General features: G+C 44.6%; 1 pseudogene; it reads right to left on the bottom strand.

Annotated features, from left to right (window-relative positions):
* LOC124018473 overlaps positions 1-4,898 on the bottom strand; it is a 37,827-nt pseudogene extending 32,929 nt beyond the window's left edge.
* Positions 4,899-8,324: the final 3,426 nt, after the last annotated feature.

The following is an 8,324-nucleotide window of genomic DNA, read 5'->3' as shown; positions in this document are numbered from 1 at the left end:
GCCAGCATTCTAATGACAGGGTTCGTAAAGCACAGCATACCGTTTAGACAACGCACTGGGACTGTCAACTCCTGAACCCAAATATGTGTGTGTGTGTGTGTGTGTGTGTGTGTGTGTGTGTGTGTGTGTGTGTGTGTGTGTGTGTGTGTGTGTGTGTGTGTGTGTGTGTGTGTGTGTGTGTGTGTGTGTGTGTGTGTGTGTGTGTGTGTGTGTGTGTGTGTGTGTGTGTGTGTGTGTCGTAAACCAATATTGTTACCGGAGAGATGCAGCTTGTTTAGCCAATGTGAAGTTTTGGGAGTTTCTGTCTGGGTTAAAGGTCAATCTCATTTAAGCTCAGGACATTCATATATATATATATAGTATATGTTGTTGTTGTTTACTCTGCTGTCATGAACCTGGGTATTACTGTATGTTGTTGTTTACTCTGCTGTCATGAACCTGGGTATTACTGTATGTTGTAGTCATGTCCTCTACTGTTCTACATCACTATACCATAGTCATGTACTCTACTGTTCTACATCACTATACCAGAGTCATGTACTCTACATCACTATACCAGAGTCATGTCCTCTACTGTTCTACATCACTATACCAGAGTCATGTACTCTACTGTTCTACATCACTATACCAGAGTCATGTACTCTACATCACTATACAAGAGTCATGTACTCTACATCACTATACCAGAGTCATGTACTCTACTGTTCTACATCACTATACCAGAGTCATGTACTCTACTGTTCCAGATCATTATACTGTTCACAGTCATGTCCAGAGTCTACTGTACTGTTCTACATCACTATACCAGAGTCATGTACTCTACTGTTCTACATCACTATACCAGAGTCATGTACTCTACTGTTCTACATCACTATACCAGAGTCATGTACTCTACATCACTATACCAGAGTCATGTACTCTACTGTTCTACATCACTATACCAGAGTCATGTACTCTACTGTTCTACATCACTATACCAGAGTCATGTACTCTACATCACTATACCAGAGTCATGTACTCTACATCACTATACCAGAGTCATGTACTCTACTGTTCTACATCACTATACCAGAGTCATGTACTCTACTGTTCTACATCACTATTCCAGAGTCATGTCCTCTACTGTTCTACATCACTATACCAGAGTCATGTACTCTACATCACTATACCAGAGTCATGTACTCTACTGTTCTACATCACTATACCAGAGTCATGTACTCTACATCACTATACCAGAGTCATGTCCTCTACTGTTCTACATCACTATACCAGAGTCATGTACTCTACTGTTCTACATCACTATACCATAGTCATGTACTCTACATCACTATACCAGAGTCATGTACTCTACTGTTCTACATCACTATACCAGAGTCATGTACTCTACATCACTATACCAGAGTCATGTACTCTACATCACTATACCAGAGTCATGTACTCTACATCACTATACCAGAGTCATGTACTCTACTGTTCTACATCACTATACCAGAGTCATGTCCTCTACTGTTCTACATCACTATACCAGAGTCATGTACATCACTACTGTACTCTACATCACTATACCAGAGTCATGTACTCTACTGTTCTACATCATTATACCAGAGTCATGTACTCTACTGTTCTACATCACTATACCATAGTCATGTACTCTACTGTTCTACATCACTATACCAGAGTCATGTACTCTACATCACTATACCAGAGTCATGTACTCTACTGTTCTACATCACTATACCAGAGTCATGTACTCTACATCACTATACCAGAGTCATGTACTCTACTGTTCTACATCACTATACCAGAGTCATGATAATGCTGTGCTTTATTATAAAGGTTTTTTTCTGCTCGGCGTTCCAGGTAAATCAGAGCCACTCACGTTCTGTTTCGGCACCTTCCAATATACCAATGAATCACTGTACAAAACAGAATCCTCTTCAACTGATCCATATTTCTGACTAAACCTCCAGTGTTGACCTATAGGTGATACCGAAGGTCAAACAGACTGTAACAGATCAATGGGAAGAAACCATACCCAGAGTCGTGCTTCAGCCCAGCTTCAAAAAAAAAAAAAAATGGGAATCGACGGAGGGACTTGAATATTCCCAAAAAATATTCCTACCTCACCCACAAGAAACTTCAAGTAATAGAAGCTGTAAAGATGGTACCTGCAGTGTACAGACCATGGGTCCTGCGTCTGCAGGGTTGCAGGCCATGACCCGTCGTAGGAAGGCCAGGGAAGGGGTGGGGTGTTCGGGGACCCCGTGGTCCGGCCAGGCTGTAAGTCTGGAACTGACTGAATCTCACGCTTCTCATTGGAGCCACTCTGGAGGAGGGGAGAGGAGGGAGGGGAGGGGAGAGAGGAGAGGAGGGGAGAGAGGAGGGGACTGAGGACAAGAGAGGAGGGGGGAGGGGAGGGTAGAGGAGATCAGAGAGGGGAGAGGAGGGGAGAGGGAGGGGGAGGATCAGGGGAGAGGGGGAGGGGAGGGGAGGAGAGGAGAGGAGAGGAGAGGGGGAGGGAGGGAGGAGAGGAGAGGAGGGGACGGGGGGAAGATCAGGAGAGGAGAGGAGATGGAGGAGAGAGGAGAGGAGAGTCAGGGGGGAGGGGAGGAGAGAGGAGAGGAGAGGAGGAAAGAGGAGAGGGAGGAGAGGGGAGGGAGGAGAGGAGAGGAGGGAGGAGGGGAGAGAGGGAGACTGAGGGAGAGGAGAGGAGGGGAGAGAGGAGAGGAGAGGAGAGGGGAGGGAGGGAGGAGAGGAGAGGAGAGGAGGGGAGGGGGGAGAGAGGAGAGGAGAGGAGGAGGGGAGGGGAGAAAGGGAGGGGGGGAGAGGAGAGAGAGGAGAGGGGGAGAGGAGAGGAGGAGAGGAGAGGAGGGGAGGGGGAGGGAGGAGAGGAGAGAGGAGAGAGGAGAGGAGAGGAGAGGAGAGGAGAGAGGAGAGGAGAGAGAGGAGGGAGGGGAGAGGGAGGGGGAGAGAGGAGAGGAGGGGAGGAGGAGATAGGGAGGGGAGAGGAGAGAGGAGGGGGAGAGGGGAGAGGAGAGGGGAGATGGAGAGGAGGGGAGAGGAGAGGAGAGAGGAGAGGGGAGGGGGAGAGGACAGGACAGGAGAGGAGAGGAGGGGAGAGGAGAGAGGAGAGGGGGAGGGAGAGGGAGGGGGTAGAGGGAGGGGGGGAGAGAGGAGAGAGGAGAGGAGAGGAGAGGGGAGGAGGGGGAGGGGAGAGGACAGGACAGGAGAGGAGGAGGGAGAGGGGGGAGGGGACAGGGAGAGGAGGGGAGAGAGGAGAGGGGGAGAGGGGGAGGGAGAGAGGGGGAGGAGGAGAGAGGAGAGGGGGAGAGAGGAGAGGAAGGGAGGGGAGGGAGGAGAGGGGAGGAGGGGAGAGGAGGGAGAGGGAGGGGAGAGAGGAGAGGAGGGGGGGGAGAGAGGAGAGGGGGAGGGGAGAGGAGAGAGGAGAGGAGAGGGGGAAGGGAGGGGAGAGGACAGGACAGGAGAGGAGAGTAGAGGGAGGGGAGGGGAGGGGAAGGGAGAGAGAGGGGAGGGCAGGGCAGGGCAGGGCAGGGAGAGGAGAGGAGGGGAGAGAGGAGAGGGGGAGGGGAGAGGAGAGGAGGGAGGAGAGGGGGGGAGGGGAGAGGAGAGGGGAGGGCAGGGGGGAGAGGAGAGATGAGGAGAGTGGAGTGGGGAGAGGAGAGGAGAGTGGAGTGGGGGGGAGAGAGGAGAGGAGAGGAGAGGAGAGGAGAGGAGAGGAGAGGAGAGGAGAGAGAGGAGACCAGGAGAGGAGAGTACACAAAAAGTAGACACATAAAACACACATCCGTCTCTCTGTCTCTCATCACTACACACACACACACACACACACACACCACACACACACACACACACACACACACACACACACACACACACACACACACACACACACACACACACACACACACACACACACACACACACACACACACACACACCTGTAGAGAGCGAAGGTCCTAACAGAGTATGTAGCCAGCTCTACGGTGTCCAGCAGAGTAACCTGTATCAGCCCATATGTCTCTGTTCCTCTGGTAGGCCAGTACTGATCACATTTTACCTGCAGAGACAGAGAGACAACGTCAGAGGGGGCGGAGGGGGTAAAACAACTGAGAACAAAAAGAGAGAGAGAAACAGATAATGAAAGAGAGACCGAATGTTCATGAGAATGTGTGTGTTTTTACAGAGAATATGAGAAGTGAGAGAGAATGTGAGAGAGAGACAGAGATAATGAGAGAAGAGAGGGAGAGATAATGAGAGAAGAGACTGGAGAGATAATGAGAGAAAGAGAGAGAGAGAGAAAATGAAGAGAGAGATAATGAGAGAAGAGAGGGAGAGATAATGAGAAAAGAGAGAGACAAGAAAATGAGAGAGAGAGACAGACAGAGATGTGTGTGTGTGTGTGTGTGTGTGTGTGTGCAGTGGTGTGTGTGTGTGTGTGTGTGTGTGTGTGTGTGTGTGTGTGTGTGTGTGTGTGTGTGTGTGTGTGTGTGTGTGTGTGTGTGTGTGTAGGTACAGTGTGTGAGAGACAGACAGGTGTTATTCTAAGTTATCTATCAGATACTGAACTAGCTGTAAGTGGTCACAGGATGTTGTGCTAACCTCTACAAATATGCAAACACCAAACCCCAGCATGCTTTAGCCCTGCACCACATCATATTCCACATAACAAGCAGACAGATTTGTAGTTCTTTCCAGCCTCAGAAACCACAGGGAGCTAAGGGAACAAAATCACAGAAATCCCCCGGAGAGCCCGTGACAGAGTCAGGCCAAACCAAACGATGAGGATGAGCTGATCCATCCAGTTTCACATCAAAGCCAGTGGGGAGGCCTGCTCTGCATTCCGCTCGTCCAGACTGGATTCTGGTGTTTCTGGCCATTGCTACTCTGTAATTAACTGTTCTCTTTCCCTGAAACGCTGGGATTATAATACCTCATTATACTGTACTGCTTTCCACAGGGCTGAGACAGCTTGATGTACAGGACACCCCTGGACAGGACACTAGTCTATATCCTGTGTCTGTAGTGAGAGACAGGACACCCTGGACAGGACACTAGTCTATCTCCTGTTTCTGTAGTGAGAGACAGCTTGATGTACCAGGACACCCCTGGACAGGACACTAGTCTATCTCCTGTTTCTGTAGAGGAGACAGCTTGATGTACAGGACACCCCCTGGACAGGACACTAGTCTATATCCTGTTTCTGTAGTGAGACAGCTTGATGTACAGGACACCCCCTGGACAGGACACTAGTCTATATCCTGTGTCTGTAGTGAGAGACAGGACACCCCCTGGACAGGACACTAGACTATCTCCTGTTTGTGTAGGGGAGACAGCTTGATGTACCAGTACACCCCGGACAGGACACTAGTCTATCTCATGTTTCTGTAGGAGACAGCTTGATGTACCAGTACACCCACTGGACAGGACACTAGTCCGTCTCCTGTTTCTGTAGGGAGACAGCTTGATGTACCAGTACACCCCTGGACACCAGGACACAGGTCTATTACAGGGAAATAGCATAGCATTTCTACTGAGAGGCTGAGTTACACACCAGGTAATGACTGGCCTAAACATAGCATATTGTAGCTCCCTGATGTGCTGTATATGTAGTCTAATGCTGATGTACTGAAGCTCTATGGTACAATCTAATAGTCTAATAGTCTAACAGTCTAACAGTCTAACAGTCTAACAGACAGTCTAATAGTCTAACAGTCTAATAGTCTACAGTCTAATAGTCTAATAGTCTAATAGTCTAACAGTCTAATAGTCTAATAGTCTAATAGTCTAATAGTCTAACAGTCTAATAGTCTAATAGTCTAATAGTCTAACAGTCTAATAGTCTAATAGTCTAACAGTCTAATAGTCTAATAGTCTAATAGTCTAATAGTCTAATAGTCTAACAGTCTAACAGTCTAATAGTCTAACAGTCTAACAGTCTAATAGTCTAACAGACAGTCTAACAGTCTAACAGACAGTCTAACAGTCTAACAGACAGTCTAACAGTCTAACAGTCTAATAGTCTAATAGTCTAATAGTCTAACAGTCTAATAGTCTAATAGTCTAACAGTCTAACAGTCTAACAGTCTAATAGTCTAATAGTCTAATAGTCTAACAGTCTAACAGTCTAATAGTCTAATAGTCTAATAGTCTAACAGTCTAACAGTCTAACAGTCTAACAGTCTAATAGTCTAATAGTCTAACAGTCTAACAGTCTAACAGTCTAATAGTCTAATAGTCTAATAGTCTAACAGTCTAACAGTCTAACAGTCTAATAGTCTAATAGTCTAATAGTCTAACAGTCTAACAGTCTAACAGACAGTCTAACAGTCTAATAGTCTAATAGTCTAACAGTCTAACAGTCTAACAGACAGTCTAACAGTCTAATAGTCTAATAGTCTAACAGTCTAACAGTCTAACAGTCTAACAGTCTAACAGTCTAACAGTCTAATAGTCTAATAGTCTAACAGTCTAACAGTCTAACAGACAGTCTAACAGTCTAATAGTCTAATAGTCTAACAGTCTAACAGACAGTCTAACAGTCTAATAGTCTAATAGTCTAACAGTCTAACAGTCTAATAGTCTAATAGTCTAATAGTCTAACAGTCTAACAGACAGTCTAAAAGTCTAACAGTCTAACAGTCTAATAGTCTAACAGTCTAACAGTCTAACAGTCTAACAGTCTAATAGTCTAACAGTCTAATAGTCTAACAGTCTAACAGTCTAATAGTCTAACAGACAGTCTAACAGTCTAACAGTCTAACAGTCTAACAGTCTAATAGTCTAACAGTCTAATAGTCTAACAGTCTAACAGTCTAATAGTCTAACAGACAGTCTAACAGTCTAACAGTCTAACAGTCTAACAGTCTAATAGTCTAACAGTCTAACAGTCTAACAGTCTAACAGACAGTCTAACAGACAGTCTAACAGTCTAACAGTCTTTTCCAGCCTCTAACAGTCTACAGTCTAATAGTCTAATAGTCTAATAGTCTAATAGTCTAACAGTCTAACAGTCTAATAGTCTAATAGTCTAATAGTCTAACAGTCTAACAGTCTAATAGTCTAACAGACAGTCTAACAGTCTAACAGACAGTCTAACAGTCTAACAGACAGTCTAACAGTCTAACAGTCTAATAGTCTAATAGTCTAATAGTCTAACAGTCTAACAGACAGTCTAACAGTCTAACAGTCTAATAGTCTAATAGTCTAACAGTCTAACAGTCTAATATCCTGTAGTCTAATAGTCTAACAGTCTAACAGTCTAACAGTCTAACAGTCTAACAGTCTAACAGTAGTCTGAGAGACAGTCTAACAGTCTAACAGTCTAACAGTCTAACAGTCTAATAGTCTAACAGTCTAACAGTCTAATAGTCTAATAGTCTAACAGACAGTCTAACAGTCTAACAGTCTAACAGTCTAACAGTCTAACAGACAGTCTAACAGTCTAACAGTCTAACAGTCTAACAGTCTAACAGTCTAATAGTCTAACAGTCTAATAGTCTAATAGTCTAACAGTCTAACAGTCTAATAGTCTAACAGTCTAATAGTCTAATAGTCTAACAGTCTAACAGTCTAATAGTCTAACAGTCTAACAGTCTAACAGTCTAACAGTCTAATAGTCTAACAGTCTAACAGTCTAACACTAATAGTCTAATAGTCTAACAGTCTAACAGTCTAATAGTCTAACAGTCTAATAGTCTAACAGTCTAATAGTCTAACAGTCTAACAGTCTAACAGTCTAACAGTCTAATAGTCTAATAGTCTAACAGTCTAACAGTCTAATAGTCTAACAGTCTAACAGTCTAATAGTCTAACAGTCTAACAGTCTACAGTCTAACAGTCTAATAGTCTAATAGTCTAATAGTCTAACAGTCTAACAGTCTAACAGACAGTCTAATAGTCTAACAGTCTAACAGTCTAATAGTCTAACAGTCTAACAGACAGTCTAACAGTCTAACAGTCTAACAGTCTAACAGACAGTCTAACAGTCTAACAGTCTAACAGTCTAATAGTCTAATAGTCTAACAGTCTAACAGTCTAATAGTCTAACAGTCTAATAGTCTAATAGTCTAACAGTCTAACAGTCTAACAGTCTAATAGTCTAACAGTCTAACAGTCTAATAGTCTAATAGTCTAACAGTCTAATAGTCTAATAGTCTAATAGTCTAATAGTCTAATAGTCTAACAGTCTAACAGTCTAACAGTCTAATAGTCTAATAGTCTAACAGTCTAACAGTCTAACAGACAGTCTAACAGTCTAACAGACAGTCTAACAGTCTAACAGTCTAATAGTCTAATAGTCTAAT

This window comes from Oncorhynchus gorbuscha, unplaced genomic scaffold (assembly GCF_021184085.1).
Source record: "Oncorhynchus gorbuscha isolate QuinsamMale2020 ecotype Even-year unplaced genomic scaffold, OgorEven_v1.0 Un_scaffold_528, whole genome shotgun sequence".
NCBI lineage: Eukaryota > Metazoa > Chordata > Actinopteri > Salmoniformes > Salmonidae > Oncorhynchus > Oncorhynchus gorbuscha.
This window is presented reverse-complemented; position numbering and strand designations above follow the sequence as displayed.